The sequence below is a fragment of the Delphinapterus leucas genome, chromosome 18 (assembly GCF_059928025.1).
Source record: "Delphinapterus leucas isolate spDelLeu-1000000601 "Yukka" chromosome 18, BTC_Dleu_Yukka2, whole genome shotgun sequence".
Lineage (NCBI taxonomy): Eukaryota > Metazoa > Chordata > Mammalia > Artiodactyla > Monodontidae > Delphinapterus > Delphinapterus leucas.
This window is the reverse complement of record NC_143146.1, coordinates 66,823,883-66,846,783: the sequence shown is the minus strand read 5'-3', so window position 1 is coordinate 66,846,783 and position 22,901 is coordinate 66,823,883. Positions and strand designations below refer to the sequence as shown.

The 22,901-nt window shown below is 40.6% G+C and overlaps 1 protein-coding gene across 2 annotated transcripts in view; it reads left to right on the top strand.

The window, feature by feature from the left end:
- The first annotated feature begins 17,389 nt into the window (after positions 1 to 17,389).
- SERTM1 (serine rich and transmembrane domain containing 1) overlaps positions 17,390 to 22,901 on the top strand; it is a 28,722-nt gene continuing 23,210 nt past the window's right edge. Inside the window, exons 1-2 of one of the 2 annotated variants that reach the window (XM_022574675.3) lie at positions 17,390 to 18,388; positions 20,199 to 20,264. The gene's annotated coding sequence lies outside the window, so the exon portion shown is untranslated. Of the gene's footprint in view, positions 18,389 to 18,436; positions 20,265 to 22,901 lie in introns of those variants that run through there. The other variant, XM_089899668.1, reaches the window with a different exon arrangement.

Genomic DNA, 22,901 nt, shown 5'->3' with positions numbered 1-22,901 from the left:
AGTCTGGAGGCAGTAGGCTGCTAGCATTGTCAGCACTCATAAACATCGGAGCCAGAGTCAGCCATTTTGGGGGCTTTTACTTCGTGCATTTCACCTCAAGGTTGCAAGAAAACTGCTACAGGTCTAGACATCATGCCTTCAAGGAAAGAGGAAGGCAGAAAGGAAAAGAGCAATGCCAGTTGCATCTGTCCATTTTTATCAGGAAAGCAAATGCTTTCCTAGAAAGCCCAGCCAAATTCCACCTTTGTTTCACTGGCCACAACTGCAATACACTTCTAACTGCAAAAGAGGCTTTATAAGCATGTATTTAGGTTAATGTTTCCACCCTTAACAAAATCTGGCTTCTGGCAGCAAGCAGGAAGATATTTAATAGGTAATATTTAATAGAGATATCATTTGTATATTTTATAGTTTATTACATTAGCTACTCAAAAGAAGCCCATTAATACTCATTAGACATTAGATAAGAAAAAGCAATGTTCACTTACTCTTGCTTCTCTATTTAATGAGCCAAAGGGGTAGTGAGCCTGTCATCTGAAAGCCAGTATCTTGTCAATCACCATCAACCCATTTCTTACAGCAGATGGGAGAACTGATTTAAAAGAAATATCTCAACTCAAGAAAATGACTTTATCCTTCTTAGGATAATTATTTTGTGTTCTTGAATCCTAGTCATTACTAGGGCTTATATTTAGAACTAATATATTTGCTTCTCGAAACTAGTCCAATTTTGCTGTTAACGAATTTGTATTTAACTCCCAAATATACCTACTTCTGTATCATCTCTACAAGACTGTGATCTACTGATTGCTGTGCGAAGGCAGCAGCACTAGGATTTAGAAATCTGAATCAGTAGAGGTTTTACTGTCATTAGAAATATTGAATAAGATGTCCCTGGATGTACCATTTTGATCAGTTACAAGATATAACATGCCGTAGACCAAGAGATACTACACTCTACTGCCTTATATTCAGTGATCCTACTGCTCATGTTAATGAGTAATAGTCATTACTCATTAATAGCCAAGTAATAGTCATTTAACAGCGGAGGGAGCACAGAAACCACATTTCAGACATCACTGTGACAGTGATCCATCCCACTTGTACATACCCAGGATGGTGTGTGGCCTTGAGTTGCTGTCATTTCAGTGGGTTTTTAAATTTTTTTAATCTTTTTTTTATTCTGCATTGCATCTATTATTCATGTGAATCCTAGGGCAAAGCTAATCTTCCTGCCATATAACCTTGTTGTTCTGTCATACAACCTTTCTGGCCACTTCTGTCCCAGAGCACTCTTGACGGAGCATTTGTTATACAATCAGCCTACAATGTAAATCTCACCTTTGGGGCTTAACTTGCCACTGACTCCCAAAGGGGAAGGAAAATCATATTTTAGATTTCAGAGTTTAAAATCTGAACAATTCAGGTACATTCAAAACACTGAGACAATAACATTTCAAAGGCAGCCTGATACAAAACCCTAAATGACATTCAATTTAGTCATACTGTTTTATGTTTTAGTTAATCAATATTGTTGACATATAACAGAAAAAGATTCCATGGTCATAGTGAGCCCCAGGAGACTGTAGGCTAAAACTCTTGTTATACTTTAAAAATTAAAAGTTTGAAATGGGGTTGGATGGTCATGAAAGTCAGTCCTTCACATATTATGGGCAAAAAACACTCAGGCATCTCCTGAGATTCTTCCTTAAAACACGGCTAGTAGGACATGCCACCACTTTCCCTTTTTTCTTTTTCTTTTTTTTTTTTAAACATCTTTCCCATTTTTCTTTATCTCTTCCTCAATCCTGCTGCTGAGAACATGGCTGAAGCTCTTAGCACCATCTTGGATCATGGGGAGAAAGGTCACATCTTAGGGATGGTGGGATAATGAACTGGAAGGAGCCAGGGTCCCTGAGGACCTCAAGGAGTAGTTCTGGGCTTTCTATTCCCGGATCCCTATGTGAAACAGAAACAAGTTTCTATCCTGTGGGTCTTCATTATTCACTGTCAAACACAATGCTAAGAGCTACAAGCTCAGGTAATAACAATAACAACAGCTAATATTTATTGACCTCTGACTTTGTCAGATACTGTGCTGAGCACTTTATTTGCATTACCGTCTTCAACCTTCAGAACAACCTGTGATGCAGGCACTATTATTTTACAGAGTAGAAAACTATAACTCGAGGAGATTAATTAACTGACCAAGGCAATGAAGCCAGTAAGTGGTAGAAATGGGATTCAAGCCCAGCCATCTGACTCCAGCACCCATGCTCGGGTCATTAACCATGGTGGGGAATATCTTTGTGACTATGACTCATGGTTCCTCTTTACAGTACATCTATTTCATTTCAAGCAATATTTTTTGCCTCAGTTTTTGGAACTTCCCTACTTCCAAACACCCTACCTGTTAATCAAATACTTACTTTAATAGGTTAAAATACTCTGTGTTATCCAAGGTTAAGGAAGATGGATGAAATTTATTCTGATGGAGCATACACATAACTGGCTTGTGCTTTGTAGCAAAAGACATAATTTCATTTTCCTAACTGCTGCACAATGGGGAAAAAAGAAGTAAAAGATAGAGACAACATCTTGAAGAATGATTCAGTAAGGAAGGATGTGGTCAGAGAACAATCTGCATTCAGTACTGTTCCAGTGCAATCCTCCACAACATAATATTTAAAGTACTTTATAGGTCAGCAGCCTAAATCCTTCTTTAAAAAGAAATTGTCATTATCCCTAAAAGGAAAATACATTTACTCCATATTTAGGGTGGGTTGGAACTTAAGGTCATTTTATACAAATGACATTTTTGTTGATAAAGTCTTGGACAAGGAAACCCAGTTTCTATGTAGGTACTAGACTTTTTTCTGGACTCTGGGTTTTTAAAGATAATTATGATATTGGAATGTCCAAAGAGAAATATGGATGAAGGATGAAGGAGATTGGAAATTAACGCTTTAACCTTATTCCACATGGCCAGAACTTCATATCAAATGATAGGCTTCACAATTTAAGGCTCAGAATTTTGAGAGAGAAGGAAGTCAAGAGACCATAGTCTGGTGCCTTAAATTACAGAGGGAAATTGAGGTCCTGTAAGGACCTGGTCAAGACTACACAGTAGGAAGAATGACAAGTAGAAGTCAGAACCCCGAACCCCTAATTGAGGCTCCATCCACTAGGCCATATGGCTCATGAGAGACACAGAGAGCTTGGAGAGCCTCAGAAAAGGCTGAGGGCTGGAAAATAGGGTGTAGAATGAAAGGTCAGAGGATATGGGATTATGTAACTTGAAAGGAAGAGACCGAAGGGATGCCTGAATAATTTCTCAGTACAAAAAAAAAAAAAATCTTTTTAGCTCTCCTAATGAGATAGATAATAAATGTTTTCTACACATGCTGTTCTTTCCATTTTAAATGGAAAGTGTTGCCCATGCTGTTCTTTCCATTTTAAATGTGGCTTTCCTTTACTCTCCACCTACCCAAATATAACTTCCCTTCAATGTCATTAGACAAGACCTAGGTCTTTCTAAACCTTCCCCAGATGAGTCCGTTAACATTGAACTTTATCTTCTCAGGTTTCCTCCTTTAGTGCTTACGGTTGGGACCACAAAGATTGACACATACATTGTCATTATGACTAAATGTTTCACTGGGGTGTTTCTCCTTTGGAGAAATCTATCCCAGTCCTTCAACTTGTAATCCTTCTGTCATGTAACCCTCCATGGAACTTCTATCATGGTTAGGACTGACCTTAGAATAGACACTCAACACTTGTAGAATTTAATTAATCTATGGCATTGTATCATTAATTTATGTTAAATATAAAATATATTTTTCTAATGGTGAATGTTATCATTAAGTAGTATACAAAATATACTGTAAACTTCCTTAAAAATAGATATATTATCTATCTGGAAAATTTAAGGTCTGAAGGCAGAAGGATGCACGGATGAATTACAATCCTTTTTCAAGTCTGAGCCTTATGATTCTGTCATTATCTACACTGAATTAAAAATATGTATTATAGATCTCAAATATACTTCATTAAGAGATGGACATAGAGGTTTCAGCTATCTCTAACATTGATTCAAACCACTGCAAAGTCTAGCTGATGAATTAATTGATGAGATATTTGTCACGATTTTTCTGTGGCACATAAATAAATAAACTGAATGGTTGATTCAATAATCATATGATTAGAATGTTCTAGTTCTATCCAAGTAATGAGAATCACACTCTAAAAGCCACATATATTGCTCTGATGTTACAAAAGATGATGGATTATATATGTGTTCACTCTTTATGACTCTATTACCTATAGTATTTATAAAATATAATTTTTTCACAAATTTTTCTGTAGACTTTTTTTTTTCAATTTTCTTATTTGTACTTACGCATTTACTGAAGTAAGTGATACGCTGGAGAAGAGAGGATACCATTAAATAACCTTGGCAGATGAAAAGAGAAAATCCCTTATAAGAGACCACCTTGCTGCATGCTTTCAAAGATCACTCTTACAGATCTCTGCTGCTGTTTTAACTAACATCACTCTAATCTCATCCTTCCAAGGGTTTTACTTTCACTATAAAACATAAGCACGGGGACTTGTCCTTTTATTAGCATGTAAATCTATTAATATAATAAACATGATATTTGGGATAATGAATTATCTGATCTCCAGTGGAGCTCATTAAACTGTTGCCTCTCAAATTGCCTTCCTAAGGGGCAGTCCTCTTTAAAAAATTAATGGGAGTCATGAATTGAGTTTGTGAAATTTGTAGCATCTCCTTTCAGTAACAGCTACAAGTTTCCTATAGAAAAAGATGGTATTTGGCTCACTCTGGGAGGTTTTCTTGTTTAATAATGTTAAATATAATTTTAGAATAAGTAGCGCTTTTAAATGTCATTTTAAAATGACATTTTAAATGCTTAATGAAAAGCAAGAAATTAAGTGTCTTTGTCACTTCAACATATTTCAGGATTCTACTTTGTCTGATTTAGGGTCACTTGAAAAACACCCATGCTTGACAGCAGGATTTGAAAGGTGGCACTGTCTGGAATAGATAGTTCTCTCAACGCCAACATGGATCCACAGTGAAGTTAATGAAGGTGACCCTTCAGGGTCTCTCCCTTGCACAGAGCTATGAATGTCATGAGCTATGAATGTCCTAATGTCCTAGGAGGGACCAGCAAGCAAGGATCTAATCAGAAAGCATTCTTATGTATTCATTTCTGGTAAGTTGCCTAAAGAGATCTCTGAATCTTCAAGCCTTCCATAATTTGTTGTGATTTATTTCCTCATTTTAACGAAGATCCCTTTTATAACTTTGTAGTTTTTTTTCTTAGAGGCACCCCAAAATCATGTGTTTCAGGCCCTATAAAACCTAGATCTGTCCCTGTCCAACAGCAAGAAGGATTTCATTGCAAAGGAAATTTGTTGCAAAAAATCTGTTTAGTTGACATTTTCTAACTAAGTTTCATTAGCTTCACCAAGGCCTCCAATGTAATTTGTGTGAATATAGCCAAACGGTCTGCATAAATCATCATTTGGATATCTGGAGTTAAGGACATGAACACTAGGCCTCAGGGGCAAATGAGGGCCCTAGTTTATTTAGGTGGATTAGTGCAACAAAAATGATCAAGCAGATGTTAATTTCAATCTTATTACCAGGTAGGAAACTCCTACAGGGTCTGCATGAGGTTCTGACACATCGAGTAAAAGTCAAGGGAAAAGGCATAATTTATCCTGTGTCAAACAATAATCACTACTGAGGCTGCAAAGAACAAAGAGCTTCATTTGAGGTCTTAGGAATTGCAATTCAGGAGACACAGACTCTGATAAAATCGTTTAGAATGTTCCTGGAGATCAGAAAGAGTTGCGGACTTACAAAGGCAAAAGCCACCACAAGGTTTTTCAAGAACTATGACTGACTTTGATACAATAAAGGAAACATTTGACCTTAAGGGATAGGCTGTCACAAACTGTTTTAGAGTAAGGGTCGGATAAGCATCTTGAGTTTCTGGAACATTGGGAAGATGTTCTGGGTGCCTATGTTAAGATAAGAAGTGGTCCAAGTTCAGATTTCTCCAGGCCGAGAGGTGCTTGAGTCACACGTCTTCAGTGCCCTCCCAGCTCTATTTTAGATATGTCTCTTGTCAACACCAACTCCATTTTGATTTTCCTTTTATACCTGAAATCTCTCAGCAAAAACTGAGTTCAGAGACACAGAAGATTCAGCCGTCAGTGCATATCATGACAAATAACATGGAACAGATATTCAAGCCAGTATGAGGAAAAAAAAAAGGTATCAAAGACTCACAGGGCCCTCTGAACACCATGTATTCTGCTGACTCTATTCTGCTGAGCTAAGGCATCACAACTTGTATGTGAATCCATTTCTGATTCACTGATACTTGTCAATTATCCTGCAAGAGATGAGCTAAGAGCACATAAATGGTCGGCACCCAATTAGGAAAACATATTCCTCTCACTTTTAATTTCATGACTTAGTAACATGTCCTATACCCTAGAAAATTCACCCACATTAATAACAAGGATATGGCAGTCCTCCACTGTAGTCAAGATGGAGTAGGTTGTTTTTAAAAACAAATTATTTTAAGGTAACTTCTATCATTTGAATGAAATAAACTTTCAATATTTAAAATAAATATTTTTCTAATATTCTCCACAAAACTTAAAAGTCAGAAGACAGTCTCTCCTAAGATAAGAAGTACAACTGGGCTTCCCTGGTGGTGCAGTGGTTGAGAATCTGCCTGCCAATGCAGGGGACACGGGCTCGAGGCCTGGTCCAGGAAGATCCCACATGCTGCGGAGCAACTGAGCCCGCGTGCCACAACTGCTGAAGCCCGGGCACCTAGAGCCCGTGCTCCGCAACGAAAGAAGCCACTGCAGTGAAAGGCCCGTGCACCGCGGCGAAGAGTAGCCCCCGCGTGCCTCAACTAGAGAAAGACCACATGCAGCAATGAAGACCCGATGCAACCAAAAATAAATAAATAAAATAAATATTTATATATATATTTAAAAAAGTACAACTGCTCAGCCCAATAGGTAAAGGCATTGGTGGTGGGAGATGGGGGGTGGGAAGGGGTGGCAAGGGGTGGAGGCAGGGAGATAAAAGATCAAGGTTAAAGCTTGTGAGAAGACTCATTGACTTTCTCAGGAGAAACTGGCTATTAGCCAACACCTTAGGACAGCAGTACTCCAAGTATAGGCCATGGACCTCTGAGGGTCCCTGAAGCCACTTGCAGAGTATTTGAAAATTCAAAACTATTTTCATAATAATACTAAGACATTATTTGCCTTTTTCATTGCATTGTTTTGCATCAATGGTATAGAAGCAATGATGGGTAAAACTGTTGGTGGCTGAACACAAATCAAGGCAATGGCCCCAAACTGTACCAGTATCATGTACTAGTTTAATGTGAAATCAGTGTGCTACTATAATGTACGTACTTCACTGCCACTTACTGGTAGGAGAAAAAAAAAAAAAAGCCAGAGAAGAGTTTCACCTTACAATGACTGTTATGAAGCAATATAAATTATTAACTTTATTAAATGTAGGCCCTTGGATGTACATCATTTTTTATACTCTGTTTGATGAAATGGGAAGTATGCAAAAAGTACCTCTACTACATACCGAAGTATGATGTTTGTCTCAAAAAGAAGCACTTAGATGGTTGTTTGAGTTGTGAGCTAAACTAGCCACTTTTTTCACAGAACACCATTTTTTACTTGAATCGGTAAAGAATCATGTTTATTTAGACTTGGGTATTTGGCAGACAGTTTCTCAACAATGAACCAATGAGACCATCACTTCAAGGAAAACAACTGACAGTTTTGTTTCCAAGGATAAAATTCAAGCTTTGCAGTGAAAATTAGAATTTTAGAAAAATTGTATCTGTCAGTGTAAGCTTGGCAGCTTTCCAATGCTCAAAGACTTTTCTGATGATTAGTAACATTAACAAATATAACAGTTTACACTGTATAATGAAATATGCCAACATTTGAAAGAGCTGCATAATTCAGTGAATCAATATTCCAAATGACCAATGCATCATGTTAAAAAATGCATCATATTACAAAATATATGGGTAAAATATCGATTTAAAGTACAAAATAAACCAATAAATTTTAATGTAACAGAATTTGAAAAATTCATGGATATGGTTTCAGATTCCATAATGCAACTCACTTTTTAGAAACCAGCATCTGGTGTCACATCTAAGAATAGCCACAAACTATCTGAGAAGGTTATTAAAATACTCCATTTTCCAAGTATATATGTGGGATTTCTTAAAACATATCAACCAAAACAAGACATCACAACAACTTGGTAGTAGCTTTAAAATATGTCCACAGATTCTCTGACAATCCTCCCCTCAACAGGTGAATTCTGAGGGTCAGACCTTTTTTATTGAAATATAGTTGATTTGCAATGTTGTGTTAGTGTCAGGTGTACAACAAAGAGATTCGGTTATATATGTATGTATATCTATTCTTTTTCAGATTCTTTTCCCTTATAGGTTATTATAAAATATTGAATATAGTTATCTGTGCTATGCAGTAGGTCCTTGTTGGTTATCTATTTCATATATAGTAGTATGTATATGTTAATCCCAAACCCCTAATTTATCCCTCCCCTGCCCTTTCTCCTTTGATAACCATAAGTTTGTTTTCTATGACTGTGGGTCTATTTCTCTTTTGTATGTAAGTTCATTTGTATCATTTTTTTAAGATTCTACATATAAGTGATACCATATGATAATACGTCTCTGGCTTACTTCACTTAGTATGATAATCTCTAGGTACATCCATGTTGCTGCAAATGGCATCACTTCATTCTTTTTTATGGCTAAGTAATATTCCATTGTATATATATACCACATCTTCTTTATCCATTCCTCTGTCAATGAACATTTAGGTTGCTTCCATGTCTTGGCTACTCTAAGTAGTGCTGCAATAAACATTGCAGTGGTGGGGAGCGGTACATGCATCTTTTTTTTCTTATTTGGCTGAGCTGGGTCTTAGTTGCGGCATGCAGGATCTTTCGTTGCAGCGTGTGGGCTTCTCTCTAGTTGTGGCGCATGGGCTCTTTAGTTGTGGCACACGGACTCCAGAGCACACAGGGTCAGTAGTTGTGGCACACGGGCTCAGTTGCCCCACGGCATGTGGGAACTTAGTTCCCCAACCAGGGATCGAACCTTCATCCCTTGCATTGGAAGGCATATTCTTTACCACTGGACCACCAGGAAGTCCCACAGGTATCTTTTTGAATTATGGTTTTCTCCATATATATGCCCAGGAGTGGGACTGCTAGTTCATATGGTGGCTCAATTTTCAGTTTTTTAAGGAACCTGCATAGTGTTCTCCATACTGGCTGTACCAATTTACATTCCCACCAACAGTGTAAGAGGGTTCCTTTTTCTCCTCACTGTCCCCAGCATTTATTATTTGTAGACTTTTTGATGATGGCCATTCTGACTGATGTGAGGTGATACCTCATTGTAGTTTTGATTTGCATTTCTCTAATAATTAGCGATGTTGAGTGTCTTTCCATGTGCTTTTTGGCCTTCGGTATTTCTTCTTTTCTGAGGGTCAGACTTAATGACTCATTTCTAGCAAACAGAATGTAACAAAAGTGACAATGTGTGACTTATAATAGTTCATAAAGGCATTGTGGTTTTCTCCTTGCTCTCTCTCAGAAAACCTGGGGGAGGCCAGCTGCCATGCTTTGAGGACACCAAAAGATTTGAGAACCTTAGCCTTCAGTGACAGGCCAAAGTATCAAGCCAAACATCTGCATCTTGACAATGTGAGGCAAATATTCCCTTTAGGTAACTTCGAGATTCAGCTACTGCCCAATAGAGCATCAGTCTTCTTGTGGATCGTGGATCATATATTATACCAGGGTTTGGCTAAATCCAGCCCACTGTCTGCTTTTATAAATAAAGATTTATTGGAACACAGCCAGGCCTATCTGTTTACATATGGTCTATGGCTGCTTACAACAGCAGAGGTGAAGTTGTCACAAAAACTCTACAGCATACAACCTGAAAAGCTTAAAATAGGTACTATTTGGCCATTTACAGAATAAGTTTGCTTACACTGATGTGCTTTGATTTGCTCTGTTTGTGCAGTTTGTACTCATTTTTTCCCAATGAAATTTCAAGGTATGGCTTTTTCTAGGGATCAGAAACTTTCTCCTCTCTCCCTCTTATCCTTGTCTAACCAACATCACAGATGAGTAGCTGATCGATGCCAGAGGGTGGCTGGTTAATATTCCAAATGCCATTACACTGAGGGTTAGTTTTCAATTTAAAAATTATGAGGGTACACAAACATTCAGTCTATAGCAGTAATCAAGGAATTTTAATACCATATAAATTTGTTTCCCACCATCATCCATTTAAAAATACATAAAAGTGCTTTTTAAATTGACAGTTTACATCTTCCTTTCTATGTGAACCTGTACTTCCAGTCCATGTATCCTCCCTGGCAACTAAATTTTATATTGTATTTTTGTACTCACAAGTTTTGTATTTATCACCTTCATTTCTCTGCAACAAATATATAGAGTTGACCCCTTGAACAACTTGGGATTGAACTGCTCAGGTCCACTTATACACAGATTTTTTCAATAGTAAATATGACAGTACTACAGGTTCTGGGGTTGGTAGAATCCCAGGATGTGGAACCGCAGATATGCAGAAACAGTGGATAAGGAGGGCCAACTATAAGTTAAACTCAAATGTTTGACTGTGCAGAGGGAGGGTGCCCCTAACCCTCCCATTGTTCAAGGGTCAACTGTCTATAAACTGAAGTTTTAATGTAAGTTTACATCTTCTGTGAGCATAAGGCTCTAAGTGTTAAAATTTTTCTTCTAGATCAATTACTATTATAATTATTATTAATGTACAATTGACAAAATTTTCCATATATTAAAGCTTTTTACCGAAACATAAATTTATTTTAAAATTTTGTAAATAACTATTAAACATAAAAACTAATATTTTATTGAAAGTTCTTCTCTTAATAAAGGAGGACACTTTTTTCTAACTAATTATTTCATCCATAGGTGAATTTACTTGTTTCTAGATTAAATTATATCAAATATAGGCCATCGATTATATTATTATTTTCCACAGTAAGATTTGGGATAATTGAGGTATATGCCTTTCTCTAGTGTAGTAGGAGTAGGGGTATTAGAAATGCCTGTGAGTTCTCAGGGGGATCAATTTAAGAAAAATAATCAATATGAAGTTGAAGTTTTCCTTAAAACTATCATTTGCACAAGTTCTCTCTTGGAAAGCCTTCCTGTACCTTATGGGAACCGAGTTTGAAGCTCACTGAAGTGAGGACCCGTGAAATCTCAGGGGGGTAAGGAGAGAAGTGAGGACAAAAGTGAATGATGAACAATCACAAGAGGTAGTGACAATAACTGAAAAGGAAAGAAAAGAACAGAAAAAGGAATAGTAATAAATTAAAAAACAGGATGTCATTAGATTTAGTTCATACTTACTCAAGTGCCAGAATTCAAAAATCATGTGGCTCTAAGAGGACATTAAGAAATTTAAGAAATGTATACTGCCTATTTTTAGGGAAATATGGGCTCCCTTCTCCTCCTTCCCCCAAATATGGTATATACATAGAGGAAAAATAAATCACATTCTGTGGAAAAAAAAAAGAGTGGATGATCAATTGTGAAAAGCTGTAGGGCCACTGGTTTGGAGAATTGGTTAAGTGGAAGTTCATGGTGAAGTAGGAAAAGGAAAACCAAGAGAAAACCAGCAAGAGAATGGGAAATATAATTTGTTTTAAGAAAAAAAGGAGAGAAAAATGAGAAAGGCAAGATGGGAGTGTTTGCAAACTGTTATGGGGGGACACAGGGGGAAGCACCAGGACCACAGCATGTCCAGGAAGGTCTGTTTTCTCAGACATCTTCATGATGACCATCTACTCCAGCTCAAGTCTATCTTGTTCATGACTGTGGACAAGTTCCTGGCACACAGGAGGCGCTCAAAAAAGATGTGTTGACTAATGGAATGTATTTATGAAATTTAGGCTGCAAGGCACTATTCAGGGAAAGCTTTCTCTACCTATCTGCCTTGACTATCAATGCAAGAATTGAAAATACAATTACTATATTTATAGTTTTGCAGCAACTCTTCCCAATTTTTGTAACATGTACTTTGTATAGCAATACCTTCTGGGGGTTTTCTAAAAGACATTTTTAACATATGAAAATTATAGCCCACTCTGCAATAGTAGCCCTATTGGGTCTGCTGCTCTTCACTGCCCTTCCCCTGCAGGGTTTGTGGAAATCTCATGCTCTCCTATTCTGCACACATAATACTCTGCTCATATTTATTGTGCTGAAAAAATCAGATCCAATTCTGTTTTCTTCTCTTTTTGACTTTAGAGCACATTTGCTCAAGAGGCATATTTTCCCAGGCTGCTGATTGCTGATTTGTTTTCACCTGGATGTCTGGGGAGGTGGTGCCCACACACCAACTCTCCACTTGACAGTCAACACCACTCACAGTCACTGCTCACATCACTCACACCACTGCTGATGAGGATTCCTCCGAGTAAAGCCACAAAATAAGGCAAAGAATAGAGCAGATGTGTTTGGCTCAGAACCATTTCAGTAACGATTTTCTATTTTCTTGCAGATGAATAACTCTAGTATTGTTAAACTATTATACTTCTGGGTTTTTAACTGTTTTTCCACAAGAGCAAGTATATTTTCACCACCTGAAGGCTCATGCCTAAGTAGATTTTCCCAACAATATTTGAGTGTTGGACTGAGGCATGGATAGCAAAGCTATTGTCAGACACTGGGAATTCCCAGTGACAGACACTATGGGATAGAATTCAGCCCAAATATTTCAAGCCCCTTTAGCTCCCTCCCTTCACCCTCCCTCCCAACCCTATTTCTTGCTAATTCTTTCAAAATTAGCTTTTCTCTCCTAACAGCCCAAGTTGCCCTTTTGCTGTTATGAAATTACAAACTGCATCAAGGCAAACCCATCTCTGAGAAGTACCTAAGAGGCACATTATGAACTGCAAAGCTCCCACGGAGCAATTTAAAATGATGAATATCCTTTTCAAACATCCTTTTCAAAATTGCACATGGACTTCAGCCAGTCACACGACAGAGATGTGGAGGATGCATTCAACTCCCCATCTGCTTTTCACATTGCTCATCCCTGATTTATAACCCACAGTAAGTCACTTGGCCACACAAACATAGCTGATGGGCAAACGCAGCCCCCAGCATCTAAGAAAGAAAAGATGGGTCCCCAGCATTAATATTTTTCTCCTACCTGCACCCTGATGTGACTCACTGCTATTCCGAGAAGAGTTCTACCCACTAGTCTCAGAAGAAGAAAAACACCAAACCCTGAGGTACATTTTAGACTTTGAGAAAATAAATAAAGCTCTGTAGGGATAACTTCAGACTTCTGCTTTCATTAAAGCAGCTTCATTGCATCTTCTCTCCCTTCAAACACAGCAGCATGCGTAAATTCGTTCCTTTCTGTGTCAAGCCTTATTAACAGAATCACTTTTTTTTTTTTTCTAGAATGTGTACCATTTACTGACTAGGTGAGACACATAGATATTTCCTTTTGCACAAGACATGAGAGGGCACTGTATGTCGCAGGAGATGAAGTGAAGCCTGCGGCAATGAATGCAAGTAACCCCAAGGCACGACTAATGTAATTTCTGAGCAGAATCTCAAAGCGGGCAGACAAGACGACCATCTTACTCTCCACCTTAGCCCAGCCCCACCTCCTGTAAGAGCTGAAGGGTAACAGAAATTATGCAAGGTCGTACTCCAGGGCCGCAGAAGGCAGACTGTGAAGTGAGAATGTTTGCTGCCATTTTGGCCGCACTTCCCCCAGCACTCTTCACACTGGCTGCCCACCAGGACATTCCCTCGTGGTAATGTTCCATTAGACAGTCCCTTAGAATGTCCCTGGGACCTCTCACCGCCATTTTCTATTATCTACTCTCCACCCTCCCCTCCCTTGTGTCTGATTTTTCTGACCTATAACCAGCTCATCTCCTAAGTATCAGACCTCTAAGCGTTCAAATTTAAGAATGAACTGCTCAGGTGCTAATGGCTAATGCAGAGAAAAACACCTCTGGCTCTTCTTTCCCTCCAGGCAATAGAGTACATTTTAAACAGGGACTTCTTATAAACCATTATTTTCCAGCCCAGAGGAAGGGTTCTGCTGCTGGAAAACTTCAAGGAAGATAGGAAAAGAAAGGACATCTTTGGAGAGGCAGGTCAGTGACTTCTGAGATATACTATTTGACAGCTGTTTCCTGTGTCCTGGTCATAGCATCACTGTAATCTTTGGGACCCTTTGGTCATATGGAATAGTCTTATCCTGGTTACCTCAAAATAATAGGCAAGTTATTGTAAGGATATACATTGAAATGAGAACCTGGAATTTCAAGGGAACCCAAGAATAGCTATGGCTAATTAGTTTCACAGAAATGGAAATGCAGTTTGGAAAATGGAAAATAGTTCAAATTCAAGGAAAATCTAGAGCTTGGAGAGCAGGGGTTCATCCATTCCCTCACCATCATGGGGACTTAATGCCTCTGGCTTCTGCTTCCTTGCAGCTGTCAGCCAACCACCTCTTCCTCTCCTCTGCATGTGCTTTGACATCTGCTAGATCACAACTTTTGCTTATTCATAACTCCTGCTTACTCACAATTTCAGCCTACACATAGCCCCTGGGTGTGTGCTTTTAGCTTCTGTTCTGGATTCTAACTGACCCACTCACATATTTCCAGTTTGAATGTCCTAGAAGAAGAAGTTACCCGGATCAGTTTATTAGCATTGTGCTTGTTGAGGTAGAGCCTCTGTACCAGCCTCAGCCAAAGCACTCTTATTTGCTAAGAATCAGTTTGGCTGGTTTAAGGGAAAAAAAAATTATTGAAAGGCTACTGGATTTTCAGAGAGAGGCTCAGAAAATGAACAGAAACAAAGGGAGGCTGAGAAGCCTGAATCACAGCCAAATCATACCTCCAAATTAGCTGAGAGCAGACACTACTGCCATCACTGAACAGGAGGAGCTGTAACTTGTAACTGACACCTGGGCACTGGAAACCAGATCTCACTGCTTGTCCCCCTGCCCTTGCTGACCCTGGAAACTGGACATTGTTTCAATCACTGCCAGAAAGAGCCCTCCTCATCTCAGTTCCCTTGTGTGACCCAGTCCCAATCCCAGGTCTAAGGAAGGTATATTCGATTGGCCAAGTCTAGGTCACATACTCTCACCCCAGCTGCATGGGGGTTGGGTGGTGATGGGAGAGCAGGAAAGAGTATACAGCCTTTCAGGCTTCATCAGTGGGAGATGGGCTCTGCCTCTCACCAAGTCTCAAACAGTGGCTAGATGATGGGCACCTAAGAAAAAAATGTGGACACCCAGCACACGAAGCAGAGTAAGTGAGCTCTGCTCAGGGGAGCAGAAGAGTGCTCTTCACTCAGAAGGGGGCTGTGGGCAAGGAAGGCCCTTTGACTGGCCAGTGCAAGACAATCTCATGACCAAAAAAGCACAGGGAATTCTTTCATGTGCACTGTTTGAAGCCTCACAAGGCACACTTATATTCAAAGTAGGTGTTTATAGGTCTGTCTGCCTGGTTGGTCTGTAAGCATTTTAGGGCAGAGACTCTGTCTTCTTTATTTTTATCTCCCTAGTGCCTGGGGCACTGCTTGGCATATAGCAGATGCTCCAAAAATGTCTGATGAATTTAATAAGACTGTGGTCCAGGAATTTTCCCATAGCATTAGATAACACAAATTTCTCCATGCTTTTGGGAAGACCATGATTTAAACAAGCAAATAAACAAGAAGGACTATTGAAACATCATGAAAAGGCAAAAGAAGTAAGAATTTTTATGACCCACGCTCTCCTCCGAGTTATCAGTTCCTTCACAGGGCAGAGATCTCTGAAATTGTGGCAGATGGAAAGTGGGAACTGCTTGAAAAAAGAGACATGGAGGCATGAGAGAGAGGACGGAGTTTGGGAAGGAATCATTAAAAGGGGGGCAGAGATGAAGGAATCAAGGAAAGGGAGCAGAGAGTCCAGGGAGTATTAGAAACAGAATGTAAGTTTCCTGATAACCTAGAAGGAAATTAGAGAACAGACAAAGTAATTCTGAATGCTGCTTTGATGGCAGCAAGGAAGAAAAGATGGAGCTAATATTTTTAAGCACTTATTATATGCAAGACAATTGCTAGGAATCGTGTGTGTGTGTGTGTGTGTGTGTGTGTGTGTTTAACTCTCACAACAACCTAATAATGTAGGCACTATTATTTCCATTTTATAGATAAGGAAAATGAGGCTTAGAGAAGTTAAGTGATTGGCTTAAGTCACAGAGATAATAAATGACAGCATCAGAATGTAATGACTCTCCAACTGATTCTGAATTCCACACTTTTTTTTTTTCACCAATCCATCTCTCTCTGAATAAGACAGAAAAGGGTTGGGGGAAAGATGGGATGATCATGCTTGCTAGAAGCTTGGAACTATGTCTCTAAACTGTGCCTGCAAACTCCCAGGACCTTGAGTGGTGTCTGACCTACTTTTGAAGACTTTCTATGGAAGCAAATTTGACAATTAAAAGTTTTTAGACCATTTGTACATGAAATTTAATAAAATAAAGACATAGGAAGGTTTGCCTCCCTATCAATTTTGAAATAGCTTGTGGCAATTTGTTACAGCAGCCCTAAGAAACCAAGTTCAGGACATACCAGGAAAACCCTTAGAGATTATTTATTTATTACTTACTTTGTATTGAAATGCAATTGGTATATAGCAAAGCAATGATTTCATGGATATTACTGCTTATGATGAATCTAAGTAAAAATCTAAGTACCTAATAGAGCAGGTGGTAGATGGATGTAATAAAATTCATGAAAGTGGCATGTGAACGGGTAAAGTTTAGGGTACAAATGCAATTGTGTTGGGAGAGAAGCAGGTCTCAGAATCTGCCCTTTGGACAATGCAGCTCATTCCAACATCCTGCATTTTAGATCCTATATAGAAAGATTCATATAGAAAAGGTTGACACACAGACAATTCTCCTGGAGAAGGAAAGGGGAGAGATAGAGCCTTTGCTCACTTACCAAAGGGGCCTCAGAGTTAAGCCCGCCACCCCCACCCATCTCTACCTGGAGAACCACCGAACATGGGCACAGCTACCATGATCCCAGGAGCTGGGCACTGGTAGGTGACAGTATTTGTGCAAATTTATATGGTCACTGAGACTTGAGCAGCATTTTTTAATATTGATCTGTATGATGTGCTTTCTTGGCCACAGGGGGATGATGTCAGGGGGAACACAGCAGGACAGGCAGAGCAGGGACTGGAGGAAAAGGTGGCCACACCAACACCTCCCAGGGCTCAGCACTTCGCAGGCCATAGAGCCACCTGGATTGTTGACTGTCAAAGTGGAAGAGACCTCAGATATCAAATAATCCAAACCTCTCACTTTCCGGTTGAAAAACAGGAATCTAGAATCGCTGGGTGAAGGTCACAGGGCTGACTAGTAACCGGAGTCAGTCATATCAGTTAAAGGCTCCCTTTTCAGAGTTCTTTTAAGATGTATCATTCTCTCTAAGCCAGTGACCCAACAGGGAGTTTTATGATTGCCTGTCTCCCTGGCAGTGAGAGAAACTGCAATCCTACTCAGCTCATCTGATGATCAGGCAGAGGATTCAGAGGGGAAAGAAGAGAAACGCCGAAGGAGAGACGTCTGAGGCGAGGCCCACAGGACCGGGCGAGGGCCCCAAACAGCTCAGAGCTGGGCTTGCTGTGATGCACCTGGACTCGTGGTTTGGACTGGGTGCTGCGCGGACTCATAAAAGATAAGAGGAGAAGAAACTTGGCAGGAAGTAGATGCTTTTGCCTGCAGAGAGAGGTCCTTGAGTCCCCAAGGAAACTGCGTCCCCTCCCTCAATACACACGCGCGCACAAAAGTTGAGGGCACACCTGCTTTCCCCAGATGGGGCTCCCTGCGCAAACGCCTCCTCCTCCTCCAGGATTTTCCAACGCCGGCGCAAGCTCCTCCCTCGCCCGAGCGGGGCTCCAGTCCTAGCCCCAAGCGCCCGCCCGAGCGGCGGCCGGGAGTGGGTCCCGCTCGCCGTCATTGGCTGTGCGGCTGGGGGCGGAAGGAAGACTTTGGCTGCGCCCGCCGCCCCAGTGAGCCCCACATTCCCGCGGACGGCTTCGCGGGCGCGGATCGGCGGGACCCGCACGCCAGCGAGGAGGTCGGCGCAGCCCGGTCCCACCCCGAGCGCGGGAGCCGGCGGGGCAGATCAGCGCGTCCCTATTGGCAGGTCAGTGAGGGGCTCCCAACGCCGCCCGTGAGCAGTCGCAGGGAAGTGGGCGCCGGGGTCGCCCCGGAAGGGGGCTCGCCCTCTGCCCACGGGCGCCCTGTCTCCTCCCCTGGGGCGGCCTCGGGTCGCGGAGGCTCCGCTCCCTCCTGAGCCGCCTCGCAAACTCTCCCCGGCTCTCAGCGGTTTGGTTCCTTTCTCTGGACACCCCCGAATCTGTCCCCTTCGTGCCGGCTACATCCTTACTGCCGGCTAGCAGCCTCCGCTGCCCGGCTCTCCCTGTTCTCGGGGTGACTTCATGGGGCTACAGTAGGACGCAATGTCCTTGGTCCCGGGATGACCCGCTTCTGTCCCGGACGCAGGGAGCCGGGGAGGTCTGCCCTCGCGTCTGCCGCTGCAGAGGTTGATTGATTTCCCTGTGCAAGTGCAGACAGTTCTGCACTTTGCGGAGCGTGTCTCTAGGTGCATTCTGATTATTCCTGCCTTTGTGGTGTGTGCGGTCACGCTTGTGTTTGGCGCCTACCTGGATTTCTGGGGTCATCCGTCCCTTCCTGGGGACTCGCCGCGCACACACTGACAGCCGCTTTGTACCTTACCTTGCTCGCGTGAGTCTTTTCACCTGTCTCCGGCGGCTCCAAATCCGGTTAAGTTCTACCTGGCGCAGAACATCCTGGCGTTCCCCAGCCGTGGTTTCCCGAGCTCTTGGTTGTAGGAAAACGCACCAGCTACCTTTCCCTTTTCCCTGATCTGATGAGACGCTGGAATCCTGCGTTTCCCTGCCGAGGTGCATGCATCATGGGCAAATTGTTTGAGTTCTAATTGAGGAGGGAGGTGTGTGATGTGCCGTCCTGCGGGGAGTAGAAGGACCCCTTCATTCACAGAAACATCTTGTTGAGTACCAGACCAGGTTAGCGGGCTGCACCTGTTTGCTTTCCACTGCCAGACGCCTGGGGCCCCGTTGGTCCCAGGTTTGGTGTCAGACTCCAGAGACAGGGTCCGTTTCCTATTGTCCTTCGTTTCCTCTGCCCGTTAAATTTCCTTCGGAAAATTCTCTGCTGAAGTATTAAGCACTTGGGTGGTTCTTTGCGGGGGATAATGGGATCCGATGGCTGCATGACGTCTCAAAGCCATTGCATTTGGTTCAGTCCAGACACCAGGTGCAAAGGGCGGGAAATAGGCAGCGATTAGGTCCTGGGCAGTCCTAGGCCGACCCGAGGGACCATGCCTCAAGATCTTTCTTCTCAGGTGCTTTTCATTTTAGATTTTTCAGATTCATTGTCAGACAATTGCCTATCAACGGGAGAAGAGTCAAGATAAGCAATACTCTTCTTCAAAGGTTTACCTCATAATGCAGTCTTGCAGCCCAATGCATCCTTAAAAAAAAGAAAAAAAAAGCAGTATTTAGCCTGTGTTTTAGCTTATTCGTGATCTAGCTCCTAGACATGCTTAAATATGTTTTGTGACTAAACTGCTTTATTTTGCTAAGTATAAAGGCATTTTGCCTCACTCTCACGCCCCGCCACTTACACCCTTTATAATCAGCACGTAGCTCACAGGTAACGTGAATGGGCTCTTGAAGCGTGTGTTAGTGAGACTGTCTCGCATTGACACCACCCCACAGAGCACGTTCCAGTAACCTTCAAATGCTGGGCATTGTGGAGGTGGGGAACCATTTGCCAACCTCTGAAGTATTCTGGGAATAGTGAGTTCCAGAAAATGGGTGGGGTATTCCATTTTTGTGTTTGTGTTTATTATTTATTTGGCTTATTTATTTATTTATTTATTTTTACTATTTTTGATTCCTCTACGTAAGGCAAAGTGCTTGAAGAGCTTCACCACACACACATTTACGGTTCTCATTAAAGAAGCCTCACATAAGGTAAGATTCTGTTCTCCCTGCTGTTGGTTAGTTCAATTCAACAGATTTTACTGGATGTCTGTGATGTAAAGAGATAAATAACGGTATGCTGGTGTGTGGCTTCAAATCTATTAGAAGGTTTATTTGCAGGCTTCCTGAGTTTCTTTTTTATTTTTCTTTTTTAATGAGGGCAGATGAAGGATGACAGCTGATTGGTGAGAATGATTAATCACACTAATCATTAAGTAAACTTGGAGTCATACATTTTTTTCTAAGAATGAAAGATTAAGCCATCACAGGCAAAATTCTCTGATTTGGTCTCTACTCTAGATCAAGTCTCAGCCCATTTGATAATATTTCTTCTCTGGGCTTACTCTTCTCCCTGTGCTTGTAAAGTCTGTAGAATTTATATTTAACTGTTTTATATTTAAATATTTTTTAAAGATTTACTTAGTTATTAGGGAAAAGCAAAAAGTAAAATTATGGCTGAATTTTTGTGTTTTGCTCATTTGGGTTTTTTAAATAGTAATTTAAGAACCTGGAAAATTATGAAAAGCCTTTGACATCAGGCACTGGTGTAGGTCCCACTTGCCTGGCTCCTGGCACCCATGAACCATTCAGTAAATATTTGTTAAATGAAACTAGAAGCCAAAAAGTAGTGTGGCAGAAGAATTTTCTTCAAATAGATATATACGGAACATATTGTATAATTACATTACTACATTAATACAAAGCATCACAGACTTAACTTTTATAGACTATTTCATTATTGTTCATAATGACAACTAAAAAAACAATAAAGCCTTCAAGTTAGTTAATGGAATTAGGGAACCCAACAGAGAGGAAGCTCAAATTAAGTGCCTGAGTTGGCAGGATTCCTTTTAGCTAACAGATGTACCTACAGAAATCAAGCCAGAGGCCTGATTTGATTCAGTAGTCCATGATACCCACATGTGGACTAGCCTTTGACACAGAACTGGGAAGTCCATCTGTGCATCCACTGTCTTTGCAGGTCCAGGGTAGCAGGCTACCGAGCCACATTCTAGGGCCTCGTCACCTCTGATTCTGATTTGTGGCAGATGTCTCTGCGGGAGAGAGCGCTCTGAGATGCTTAGTTGCGTGACACAGAATGCCTTCTTCAAGAGTTTCTTATGAATAGAATCCATGCTCGCACTTGCATTACCAGGAAATAGTTATTATTTAGTCTACACTAAGTTTTGACAACAACAACCACAAAAAAATGGAGATTCTGAGTAGTCAAGTAGCCATATACAATTTAACAGTATCTCTAAACACGACATGGCACAATGCAGCCAGAACAGTGTCAATATTTCAATCCTCTAAATTCATATCAGGAACAGGATAGACTGTCATTAATATTTCCTGAGTTCCTAACTTTTAAATGATTATTTATCAGGTTGTATTAAGATGGGAGATCAGTTGGTCCAGACTTATGATTTGTATTATGGGCTTGAACATTGATGCTGATGCTGTTACAGGCAACAGTGAACAGGTCTGAAAATTGTTAGCCTATAACAGTTGTTAAAAATCGTGACTTAAGAAGGTAACAGCCCTGAATACAATTTTTGATGGGAAACAAAAGCATAGGTGGTTGTAAGAACCTGTTTCAGACTCAGAAAGACAGGATGACTTAACCATAGTTAAAATACTAAAGTAATTCATTCAGGGAACATTTAACATATAGATTCCCTCCCCAGGGGTAGCCAAGACAGCAGCCTTCCTGATTCATTTGTCACGGTAGTCTAGTACTGATCAACAGTGCCTGGCTATCTATCAACTGTTGCCAATTAAGCTGGTTTGGTTCTTACTCGCTTTCAATTTTCCTATGACCAGGATTATAGCAGAGGGATTTATCTTCTCATTTCTTAAATAGAACATTCAGAACATGCTGTAAAATGCAACTGTAACAGAAAGTGCAGTCAAGTCCTACTGGGCAGGTTGACTTACTGGCCTCAGCCTGAGAGTCTTAAACTTTGAAATAAAAGGTACATATGAATCATTTCAAAGGCTTGTGTTAAGTGTATACATTACAAAAAAAGAAGGAAGAGGAGGAAGAGAAAGAGTTCTGGGCTCAAAAATCAGTTATGTTTTCACTGCATAAGCTATAATTAAATTTTATTTCTATTTCTTAATGAAAATACCCATATTGTTTTTCTGATTAAAATTCAATTCATATTCTTTGTACCAACATTCAGATACAGACATACACAAAACAGAATATGAACATACCCATAATATCACCCGCTAACAAATCATATGTTAACAGCTTGGTGCATAACCTCTTATTTCCTTTAGTTTAGTTTAGTCTGGTTTTGTTTTGTTTTGCATGCCTCTAAAATTGTGGACGCATGTGTAGTAGCAGTGGCCGTGATAGTGCCATACATCTTTCCATGCTAGAACATATAATCCTTTTGATTACACCAGAATCCTCCATTTGTATGACTCTTCCATCATTCATTTAATGAATCCTTGACTCATGGTCATCTTGGTAGCTCCAATGTTTAGCTACAGCGTACATCTTTGTGCATGTGCATCTTAAATTTGTCTGATTTTTTCCCCATAGGGTAAATTATCAGAATTCATTATTTATATTATTAGCCTATATGCCATATATTTTTGGGTAAAAAAGGAAGCACT